This window comes from Phocoena phocoena, chromosome 8 (assembly GCF_963924675.1).
Source record: "Phocoena phocoena chromosome 8, mPhoPho1.1, whole genome shotgun sequence".
NCBI lineage: Eukaryota > Metazoa > Chordata > Mammalia > Artiodactyla > Phocoenidae > Phocoena > Phocoena phocoena.
Genome location: NC_089226.1, coordinates 106,056,168 through 106,067,647, shown reverse-complemented (window position 1 = coordinate 106,067,647; position 11,480 = coordinate 106,056,168).

Below are 11,480 nucleotides of genomic sequence, written 5' to 3'. Positions count from 1 at the left end.
TTAGGCCAAATCTGGGCTCACCGTCTGTTTTTGTAAATAAAGTTTTATTGGAACACATTTATGTTCTGTCTGAAGCTGCTTTTGTGCTACAATAATTGTGGAGGAGTTGCAACAGAGACTGTATGGCCCACAAAACCTAGAGTATTCACTGTGTGGCCCTTTACAGAAACCTACTGCTGACCCTGATTTAAATCATCGAGATCCGGGGGGCTGTTTGTTACTGCAGCATGACCTACCAATATACTTTCTGGTTATGCTGACAACTTCTGAATGCCATGTCACATGCTATAACAATCTAAAATACCCAATATTTGCATGGCCTTTAAGGTTTTTCCAACCTGTTTCCACTGGCTGGTTGCTGAGCGTCCACTATGGTCACCTTTTGCACAAGATTAAGACAGGCCCAGGGAGATAAGTGGCCAGTCTGAAGTTCCCTAGGGCTTAACCAGGCCTCTGACCCCACATGGAAATAGGTCACTGAGTCTTTGTCAGTTTTATCTGCATTGCCAAAGCCGGAACAAGGGCCAGATTAGGAAACCCACGGGCCTTTCTACCCCCAACACCTGTAGTTTAAGGAAACAGATGAGAAGAGAAGCCCACTCAGCCCAGAGCAGAAGTGAGAAGTGGTGAAATCTGGCTCCCCGCTCAGCCCAGATCCTCTTCTGCTTCCTTTACTTGCTCTTCACACGGCCTCTGGAGGGACCAGCCTCGGAGGATGAGCCTCACGCCACCCATCCCCAGGCCTTGGTTTCCCCACGCCCTCTTGCTGCATGTGTGCTGCAGAGCCAGTCATGATGGGCATGGGGTGGGTGTGGGCACCCTTCTCTGCCCACCTCAAATGTGGAAGCTGCTGGGGTGAAATCTGGGGTGCTGCATGGGGAAGAGGCACTAGCTACTTAGAAAGGCCTGTGAGAGGCCCGCCCTCAGTCTGCTCTGCAGTCCTGGCTTCTTTGGCATCCCTTTCCCAGATTTCATGCCTCACATTCCCCAGCCTGGTCCTGACAGGCCCGAAGCGGGGAGTCCTCTCAGGCTGGGAAGGTGGCTGAAAATTTGAACAGCTGCAGAACCTGCCCGCCTGCTATCTCGAGCTACATACTTTTTTTTTTTTTTTGACCAACCTCTTAGGCTTACGTAACACACTTGGAAGTCAAGAGGCCAAGATTCATTATCAACAGCCCAGGAGGGGTTTGCAAAACACTTGCTATGAAGAAATCTTTCCATTGAGAAAAATTCCCCTTGCGCTCATGCCCCCAGTGGCTCCAGCACGTCGTTGAGGGTGTGAGCAGCTTGAGAAGGGCTGTCTCCAGGGCTCCAGAGCCCACTGCTCTCTGCCAGCTCTGTGTCTCGATTCTGGGACCCGGAAATGGACTTTGACCCCCTTTTTTGCCCTCTAAGTTAGTCACCGCTGACCTCACACCAACAGCCGATGTCAGCGACAGAGTTTTACCACGTGCCGGGTCCCTGCGTTGCTTATTTTACTGGATGCTTGCAGTGGCCGAGGGCTAGGTCTTATGCCCATTTTACAGAAGAGAACACCGAGGCTCAGAGAGGAGGCCAGGTGGCGGAGTCAGGGCACAGTCAGCACGCTCCTGCGTGGGTAAGCGACAAAGCAGACACTGCCCCTCCCCCCAACTGCCGAACAGCCACTCCCACAATATAACTCAACCCATGAGTGTGATGTTTAAGCCTCTAGCTGTATCACAAGAGGAAATGAGGGGCTCATCCTGCAGGAAGATGAGGCCAGCATTCCACTTGGCCATTTCCCTTTTCAGAGAGCAGATGTGTGGTGTTTTGGACCTCTCTTTGGCCACACTGTCATCTGGGGCCCCTGGAATCTGAAGGGCCAGGGCTGGGGGACCACGGCCAGCCGGCAAACAGCCCTTTTAGAAGCATCCCCGCTGAAGCCAGGGCTGCTAAAGCCCACCGGCTATCGCTCACACAAGTGCTTCTTTCACTGGGTCTCTGGAAACCAGAGCCCATGTAAATCCAAGAAGATGAAATTGTGTGGGTCTGGGCGACGGCTACAGATCCAGACTGTGTAGCCGAGGGGCCCCAGCCTCAGAGGGAACTCAATGAAATTGTCAGGGAACTGAAAACAGATGATTTCAATCAGCAGGGGGAAAAAAATGACTTCATGGCCACAGTTGACTGAAGGAGGCAGCCTTTGGCTGCCATGCCTTGCCCGGGAGGCACTTCCAGAAAGCCGGACCTGTTCCTGAGCCTCTAGCTGGGTCTCCCCTGCAAGGGACCCGCGCCATGTATGCCGCCGGAGGGCCAGGACTGAAGGCCCGCCGCCCTAATGGGGGACCGCTAGGCACACCGATAACCCGGTGCTTCCCCGCCCCAGCTTCCTCTCCGCAACCGCTTTCATGAATGGCCAGCTTCCCAGACAGCGGATTGGCTGAGGCGCCGGCGGCGAGGCCCAATCAGCGGCCGCGCAGCGCCTAGGCTCCATGTGGGGCCTCGGTCCCCCGCAGCTATGAATGGCGCAGCCACGCCTACCTTGCGGAGACCCCTCCCCCAGGGAAATAAGGAGGAGGGGATTTTTTTTTTTAATTCCTTGGACGGGTCAGGGTTCTGGTACAATTGTGTCACCCTGAGGCTTGGCTGCGTCTCCTGACAATAGCCCTTGGGCTTCCCTGCGTGGTCAGTGTTGACATTCAAGATCTTGTGACAGTGAAAGGGCTTGAGAGGTTAGAAATGCGTTTCTCTGCCTATGGTTTGGTCTAACTCCTGTCTCAGGGAAAGTACTGCAGCCCTCCAGCGTGAACAGGCAGGCTGCCAGGGCACAAAGGCAGGGGGTGGGAAGAGGTGGGACCCTTTCCCCGGCCAGTACAGGGGGACAGGGGGCTCCGAACATGTGCGAATGCTGGGAACTTGTGCGAACCAGAGGGCTTGGTCACACACCCCCTCCCCCGCCCCCTTGGTCACTGGCCTTGTCCTAGAAGCATGTGCTGCATGCATGTCAGGGCTGGGGCCACAGTGGGGGAACCCAGCCATTCGGCTGCATTTCCTGTTAAGTAGGAAAACATGTTCTGTTTGCTGGTGTTATAAAGCAGGCATGTGTTTACAAATGCTCTTTGGGGAGAGCGTGGTTAAGGGGCCTGCTTCCGGCCTCCCCTCCCCAGACAACGCGATCGTGTCGCTGACAGAGCAGGGCTTGCTCTTCAGAGAAAGACCTTGCTTGGGAAAGTCAGACTTCGCAGAATTCAAGAGTGGGACAGAAAGCTCTCTTGTAACGTGGGTTGAGGCCGTGTACGGAGGGCCTTGAATGCCAGAGTGAGCCCTGGGGAGACATGGAAAGCTGGTGAGCCGGGGAGTGGTATTTTTCCCCTCTCCTCATACACCTACCCTGTGCCTGGCTGGGACCGACCATTTCAGGAACTGCAGTATTAACCCGGTGCAAAATGCTTTCTGGAATTCCTGGTTACTCCTCCGGACTGACAAGGCACTGGGGCATCATCCCCATTTTAAAGATGAGAAAACTGAGGTCCGAGTAATCTGCAAAAGGAAGTGGCACAATTCAAAAGTGGCAAGCCCCGAATGGAGCCCAGCTCTGCCTTTCGCTGGAGGAGGTGTACTTCCACTGGGCCCCAAGGCTATAGGACTCATGTGAGGATTTAATAACACAATGCAGGTAGAGCACTGAGCTCCAGGCCTGACACTGAATCACCGTTGCAGCAACTAGGATCCTAACTGGTAAGGAATATATCTGTTCCCAAATTTCCAAGAGCCAGACCCTGAACTCCCAGGTGGGTGCATGAATCCGTGAGCCGGCAGCCAGGGCTGGGTCTGAGGAATTCTTGTAGGTTGCCCGTCGTAGCATCTATTCTAGCGAGCTGTCTGCCCGAGATCTGTTTTTTATCTTCTGGGTCAGCAGTTCATAATTTTTTGGTCTTGGGGCCCATTTGCATTCGGAAAATTATTGAAGACTCCAAAGAGATTTTGTTGATGTGGGTTTCATCTATTGATATTTACTGCATGAGAAATTAAAATGGAGAAAACATTTTAAACACAAGAATATAGAAGCATATATTCTATTAGCTATCAGAAGTGACGATATCATCCCATTTCACGTAGCCTCTGGAAAATTCCACCATATGCTCTGGAGAGGATGAGGGGAAAAAAGGCAAATAACGTCTCAGTGTTATCGTGAAAGTAATTTTGATCCCTCTGACCTCCTGAACCCACACGTGGAGAACTGCTGTTTTCACCTGTAGGGAGAAGTTTGAGGCTGCCCGGTATAATTGTGGTGGGGTCTGGCCACATGGGACCCTGGCCGGCAGGCTGTCACCAGTCGGCAGTTGTGTCTCAGGGGTACGTGGAACACACGTGATGTGTGGACTTGGACCGTGCAGCGTGACGGCCCTGGGAGCAGAGGCGATGTGTGCAATGGCCGTGTCCTGCCTCTGGAAGGAAGGCAGTGAGCTCTCCCCTCCCTCTCCCCTGTCCACAGGCTGGGATGGGTATGAGGATGTGAGCCAGCTCAGGCCTTGTAGACCAAGGGCCACCCTCAGGAGGTGGGAGAGCCTGGGTCACCAGTTCCATCACGCCTCCAGATTCATCCTGGATTGCCTACCTGGGCTCCGATGGGGAAGAAGAATCAACCACCTGGCTTAAGCTACTCCCTTTTGGGGTCTCTTATCACAATGGTCTAACTTGTCCCTTGATGAAGAACATCTTTCATCTTTACACATCTGGGCCCCAGCCCTGGGCTTTCTGGTTTCATTATGTTTGCAAGGATGGATGAACTTCCTATTGGTTGAAGGTTGAATATACACCCTTGGGAGGGGTCGGAGCATGAGTGGGTGAGAGACCCAGTGACAAATGAACCATGGCAGGTCATCGCAGAAAGCGGGCTTTGAGGCAGAGCGAGGAACCAGTGAACTTGTGTGCACCTTGATTTTTACCCATCCTGGGCCCATTGCCCCCACCTCTTGTTCTCCTCAAGAGGCTTGCTGACGATGGAGTAGGTGGCTTGGGGAGGTGAGCCTGCCGCCTGAGTGGGAGAAGCAGGCGTGGGCCCTGTGGGGTGTGGACAATGGAGGGGAATCAGGCGTCTCCCCTCAGGGCTGGGGATGGTCGCAGGGTGAGAGAGCCAAAGCCCAGCACGTGCTAGAAGCCCCAGGATCACCAAGTTTTGCCCGGCCTGTGGATGGCTCTCCTGTTCCCAGTGGGGAGTAGGGGGCTGAAGCGCCCTGTGCCAGTACCCAGGCAACTTGTGTGCACTGGGAATGCTACTGCAGTGCTGTTAAGGGCAATTGCTAGCTATTTACTAGTGTGTGAGCTATTAAGGCCCCCAGGAGTTGGTGTTTATAAACAAAAACCAGTACGGTGCTTTAAAATATATATATTCCTGGGCTTCCCTGGTGGTGCAGTGTTTGAGAGTCCGCCTGCCGACCAGGTTCGTGCCCCGGTCCGGGAAGATCCCACATGCCGCGGAGCGGCTGGGCCCGTGAGCCATGGCCGCTGAGACTGAGCGTCCGGAGCCTGTGCTCCGCAACGGGAGAGGCCACAGCAGTGAGAGGCCCGCGTACTGCCCCCACAAAAATATAAAATATATATATATTCCTCAGTGGAGGAGTAACGCTGCAGGACAGGAAATCAGTGATGTACTAAAAAGCCCAGCTACCCTTCAACTTTGCTCATGGTTGGTGGTCTTCTTGCCAAAAGAAGGCTTGGGCAGGGTAGGTGAGATGTGAGGCTTAAGAATTTATTAAGCATGTTGGAGAACCCTAGGGGAATCCAGTGAGTGCCAAGGATGCCCTTGGCAGAAAATATCAGATTCTGCCACTGTCCCCTCCCCCATTCCCCTGAAAAGGTGGGTGGGGTGGGCCGGAAGAGCCTTGGCTCTGATCTGTAAAGCAGGTTTGGAGGGGAGAGCGTCGGATCTGAGTCCTGAAGGATGGGCAGGATACAGGCATCTGATTATGATGAGGAAGAGCCATCCAGGTGGTAGGAACGGCAAAATGAGGGCCCAGAGTGGGGACCTGGGATCTGCTGTTCATCGCTGTGGCCTGGGGGCTGAGTGCGGGTCTTGCACTGTCCCATATATGTTTCTCTCATCTCCCAGACTGGAGTCCCTGGAAGCTAGGACCAGATCATATATGTAAGGGGCCCCCAGCCCCTGACAGACTGGCGAGCAGCAGACACTGCTCAGGTAACGACAGTCCCTGAACTGAGTGGGTCAGGCATGGGCGGAGGAAGGAAGGAGCAGGTGAGAGGGCGACGTGCGTCCCGAGAGGAGTGGTGTTGAGTCCCTCTTGACAGAGGCCTTTCTGCCCCCGGGAGCCTAGCCAACTTCTCATTCCTTCTCCAGATGCTGTGATGTTCCTGGACGTGGTGCAGGATGGCACCACGTGTGAGAGAGAAGAGAGAAGCGTGTGTCAGCTGTGGGCATGATGTAGCCACTCGGCAAGGCTAGGGTTTCTGGAAGAACCTGGGCTTTCATCCTTGAACTCCTTTGCTTTTTGTTTATTGAGATATTATTGCTGCAAATCAAGCAGCATCCACGCTGTTGAGGAGCCCGCAGTCTGGGAGGAGAGGAAGGTGAGATCTGATGGGGAAGAGGGCGGCTGTGGGAGAAGAGCTTATATCCGTGTCCTGGGGCTGCTGTAACAAGTTGCCACACTCCAGGTGGTTTCATACAACAGAACTTTAGCCTCTCACGGTTATGGAGGTGGGAAGTCCAAGGTCAAGGTGTCGGCAGGGTTGTTCCTTCTGAGGAACCTCTCCAGGTTCCGGTGTTGCCAGCAATCCTTGGTTTGTGGCTGCAGCCCCTCCAGTCTCTGCCCTTCATCTTCACATGGCCTCTGCTTTGTATGTTTCTCTTTGTCCTCTCCTTTCCTTCTAAGGACACTTGTCATTGGATTTAGCGCCCCCCGCCAACCGCCCCAGATCCAGGCTGATCTCATCTTGAGATCCTTACCTTAATTACATCTGCAAAAACCCTTTTTCCAAATAAGGTCACATTCCCAGGTTCTAGGTGGACATATCTTTTAGAGGGAGATCACCATTTGACCCCCTGCAGGGCTCTAAGATGAAGGGGAGAGGCGGGATGTGCTGCTGGGCACAACTGGAAGGCTTCCTGGAGGAGGGGTGCTGACCTAGGTCTTGAGGGGAGTCACTGCCAGGCGGAAGGGGAATCCAGGCAGGAGGCTCAGAACTCAGAGGTGCTGGGCCTTGGCTGGCCGGAGGAATCCAGGGGAAAGGTGGGGACTCTGGTGGAGGGAGATGTGTGGGGCATGGGGGGCAGAGGACTGGGTGTCCCAGGGTGAGGCTGGGCGGTGGAGGTGTTGCCTGAGGGCCAGCAGGGGTTCCAGGTGCAGTAGGAGTGTTCCCTGCAGGACAAAGGTGCCAGGAGCAAATGACCACCTCAGCAGACACGGGGCCTGTCGTGGGAGTGGGTGGAAATGTTTGACCTGCAGGGGTGAGGGGGAGCAGGGGCCTCGGGGTGGTCCCTGGGAAGACCCAAGGGGCAGCTTAAGACATCTGCAGAGAATGCAGCGTGAAATTCGGTTTGTCTGCTTTGCTGTGTTCCTAAAGCAAAGAGGGGCCCCGAGGGGCACCTGGCTTCCCGAACTCAGTGCCCGGTTTGCCTGGGTACCCGCAGTGGACCCGGGAGCTGGTTTCATTTGCACGCCTTTGTCTCCAGGCCTGGCGGATGCTCAGCTGCCAGAACCTTCCCGAAGCTGGCCTGTCCCGAGGACACCTTTCCAGGTCCCGAATACCTGCCCCCTCCCTGCCTAGGACAACGGGGGCTGTCAGGGCCGTGGGCAGGGGCGTCCCACCATCCAGACCCTGCGGGGGCCTCGCCTTGGTGTTGGAGCCAATTTCTGGCTCATCGGGGAACAAGAGGAGCCTTCAGCACCTCGATTCTAGAAAGGCTGAGGTTTTCACACTGGGCCACACCTGAGCCCCCAGGGTCCCTCGCAGTGTCTCTCTCTGGTATGGCCAGGGCTGACTTGACTCCACGCTCACCCAGGGACAGCGGGGGTTTCTTGGTGCTGTCACACTTTTGTATCCAGTTTCCTCTAAGTGTCGGAGTGCACAGAGGAAGGAGGCTGACTCCACCCCTGCCATGTGGCCTTACCTTCAACTTTTAATCTCTCCCTGACTCAGTTTCCTCATCTGTGAAATGGACTCATCTGGCTGCTTTATAGGGTTGATGGAAGTCATAGTGAGGAGTGTGTCTGTCGGTCCAAGTCCAATCTGTCTGGGGGCCCCACTGTGATCAGACCCTGAGCTTTGGGCGGGGGGCACAAAGGCAGATGCGACGTAAGGGAGGGGGCTGGAATCTCTCTGCCGAACAACAGTCTTTATTTGATGGTCTCCCTGGCGTCCAGAACTCCCCCCTGCTCTCTCCACGGGGTCAGGACACACAGTCTGGTTTGTGTGAGGAAAGGGGGGCCCCCTGGACCTCAGTGCAGTGGGGGAGGGGCAGGAGGTGGTACTCAGCAAGAAGCCCCACCTCCCACCCTGCTGGCCCTCTGCCTTCAAAGGAGAGCTGTACGCCTCCTCTCTGACCCCAGACCCACCAAGAGGGCCACTCTGTGGCCTGTGGTGCAAGGCCTGCAGCCTCCAGGCAACCACCCCTTGTCTGGCTGTGTCTCCATAACCCTGTCTCTCTTCTTCTCTGAGGGATAAGCAGGAAGCCAAAGTCGTCCCAAGACGGGGTGGAAGCACCCACAGTTCTGCGGTGGGTTTTTAAGGATGAGTCACTCCAAAAACAGAGGCGTCTGGGCTTGGACCCCCTCCCCTTTCCAGGGGATCCTCCAAACTTCAAACTGGAACGGAACGTTTAGGTTGGAGAATTGTCCTGTCTCTGTCTCTCTCTGTGTCTTTCCCTCTCTTTCTCCCTCTCCCTCTGTCTCTCCTCCTGTCACTCTGTGTCTCTTTCCTCTGAGCGTAGAGCCGCGGCCGCCAGGCTCTTTGAATGCAGCCCTGGGAAGCGCGGGCCCCTGCAGCCCCCAGCCCAGGCTTTATTCATCCCCCGGTTAATTAACAGTGAAGCCGTGGCCCTGGGAACCGGCGGCTGAGGGGCTGCAGGGAAGGGCAGGAGGGCCCAGGCAGACACAACAAGCCGGGCTCGGTTGGGTGGGGGTCAGCGGCATGGGTGGCTTATCACATTCCTGGGACGCCGGGCCGGGGAGGGCTGGCCGGCCATTTGTCTACACCTGTTGCCCCTCTTAGCTGTGAGAACCCCCCAAGGACCACGCCCTGGCCTGACGACACTGCCCCAGTGTCGGAGGTCAGCGGCTGGACGGAGGGAGGGATGGGCTCTGCCTCCAGACACCACCGGCCTGGGTGCTGCCCTGTGGATGCCACCTCTGTGAGCCTGAGTCCCCCTAGGAAGTGGGGATCAGGGTGCAGGGGGACCCCTGGGCCGGGCCCCGGGCAGCTGGGTATGGAGGAAGGGCCTGCTCTCCGCCGCAGCCCTGGACATGGGGGCCACATGGCCCATGTGTGGAGCTGGGCTGGGAGGGTGTTGGATCCCTGACTCAGTTGTTTCAGGAGCACATCTGTTCAACCAAGCGTGACTGCGGGAGGGCCGGCCCCAAGCTAAGCTGAGCTGGGGGAATTGCCACCCTGCAGAAAGGAAGATGGCAAATAATAATCCTATCCGTGTGTGAGGCATGAGGACTCCCGGGGCTAAAGTCTCGGGCTGCATGGTCAAGGCAGAAGAACCAGAGACCAGAGGGAGGGGGAGGTGGTGGGGGGCTGAGGTCCAGGGAACATGGTCTGGGTTCAAAAGCAGCTCAAAACCCAAAGAAAGGCTCCCATGGCCCTCAACCCCATAGCTACAGGAGGACAGGTCTGGTGGAAGAACATTCCAGAAAACCATCACTCTTGGCTAAGGATGGCAAGTGGGCTCTGACCACAAGTCGGTCCCAGCCGGGTGGGGTCTGCCTGGCAAAGGCTGGCTCCAGAGGGGGTGGAAGAGGAGCCGACACGTACCCTGGGTCCAATTCCCAGGGCCCACAAGGCCCCCCGACTGCTTCCCTGTCTCCCCTGCCTCCCTGGACCCTCCGTCACTCTGCCGCATCCTTGCTGCCCTTCGGCTAGTTTTGGGGGGCAGGCTAAGCTCTTCCCCATTTCAGGACCTTCCCCTGTTGGTCTGCTCTTCAGGGCTGGCTTACCTTTAATTCAGCTCAGAGAGGCCATCACAGGCCACCCATTAAGTCCCCAGCCCACCACCCTCTATCGCCCTCTGGATTCATTTGCTCTGGCTGCTATAATAAAGCAACACAGACGGGGTGGCTTAAATAACAGAAATGTATGGTCTCACAGTTCTGGGGGCAGAAGTCCAAAATCGAACAGTCGGCAGGGCTGGTTTCTTTTGCGGGTTTTGAGGGAAGGGTCTGTTCCAGGCCTCTCTCCTCGGCGTGTAGACGGCCGCTTCCCCCTGTGTGCTCACAGGGTCATCCCTCTGTGTGTGTCTGTGTCCTGACCTCCTCTTCTTGTGAGATTAGGACCCAGCCCTGTGACCTCACCCTCACTTGATTACCTCTGTAAAGGTCCCATCTCCAAATACAGTCACGTTCTGGGGTCCTGGGATTAGGACTCCCACATGAACTTTGGGTGTCACAACTCATCCCAAGTTACCTTCCTTTGTCTTATCTTCTGGGTTTGTGTATCTGTCTTGTTTTCGGTCTCCTCCACTAGAGCGTCAGCCCCACAGGGATACAGTCGCAGTTCCTACAGGGCTGGCTCACTTTAGTCATTTAGCAGATGGTTGCTGAATGGCTGAGGAATATATGTATATATAACATGCAGACCCAGCAGGCCAGGCAGGACGCGTATGTCGCCTGCGCGTGGCACAGGGTGGCCAGGGTTTCCAAAGCTCCTCGGTCGCTCAGCAACTTGGGTGACCAGAGCTCCCGGCCCAGCTGGTCTGCAGCCCTAGTAACCCTCTGGCTGACGGGCTGCCTGGAAGCCCAAATGACCCCACACCTAGAAACATTCGGAGGCCACAGGGTGGCTCAGGCCCACATCCCCTGACGAGCCGCTGCTCTTTTGGGCTTCGGAGCCCAAACCCAGCTTTGCTCGGCGTGAACTGATGCTTCAGATAACCAGGGAACGTCTATCCACAGGGCAGCTTCAGCCAGACCCCCTTCTTGCCCGGGGAACCTTCTTTCCCTGGTTACCTATTTCCCAAATTAACTTCTAAGCAGCCTTTGTCTGGCAGATTCCAGTGGATTATGCAAAAGGGGTTTGCCAGGGGATGGGGGGCTGTTTGAAGACTTCTGATCCAAGCAGTGAAGGCGCTGCCCAGAGGACAAAGACCTCGCCTCTTCCTCCGAATGCAGAGACCAGATTAGCGTCGGCTCGCGGCTCCAAGCCCTGCTGCCCGCCCAGTGTTTAGCTAATTCGGAGGCCCAAGAGCCACGGAAGAGAACGGCAGAAGAAAGGGATGGACACAAAAGGGGAAGGACAGGAGGGCAGACTGTAAAAAACCCTCAAGAATGCAATTTGCTCCT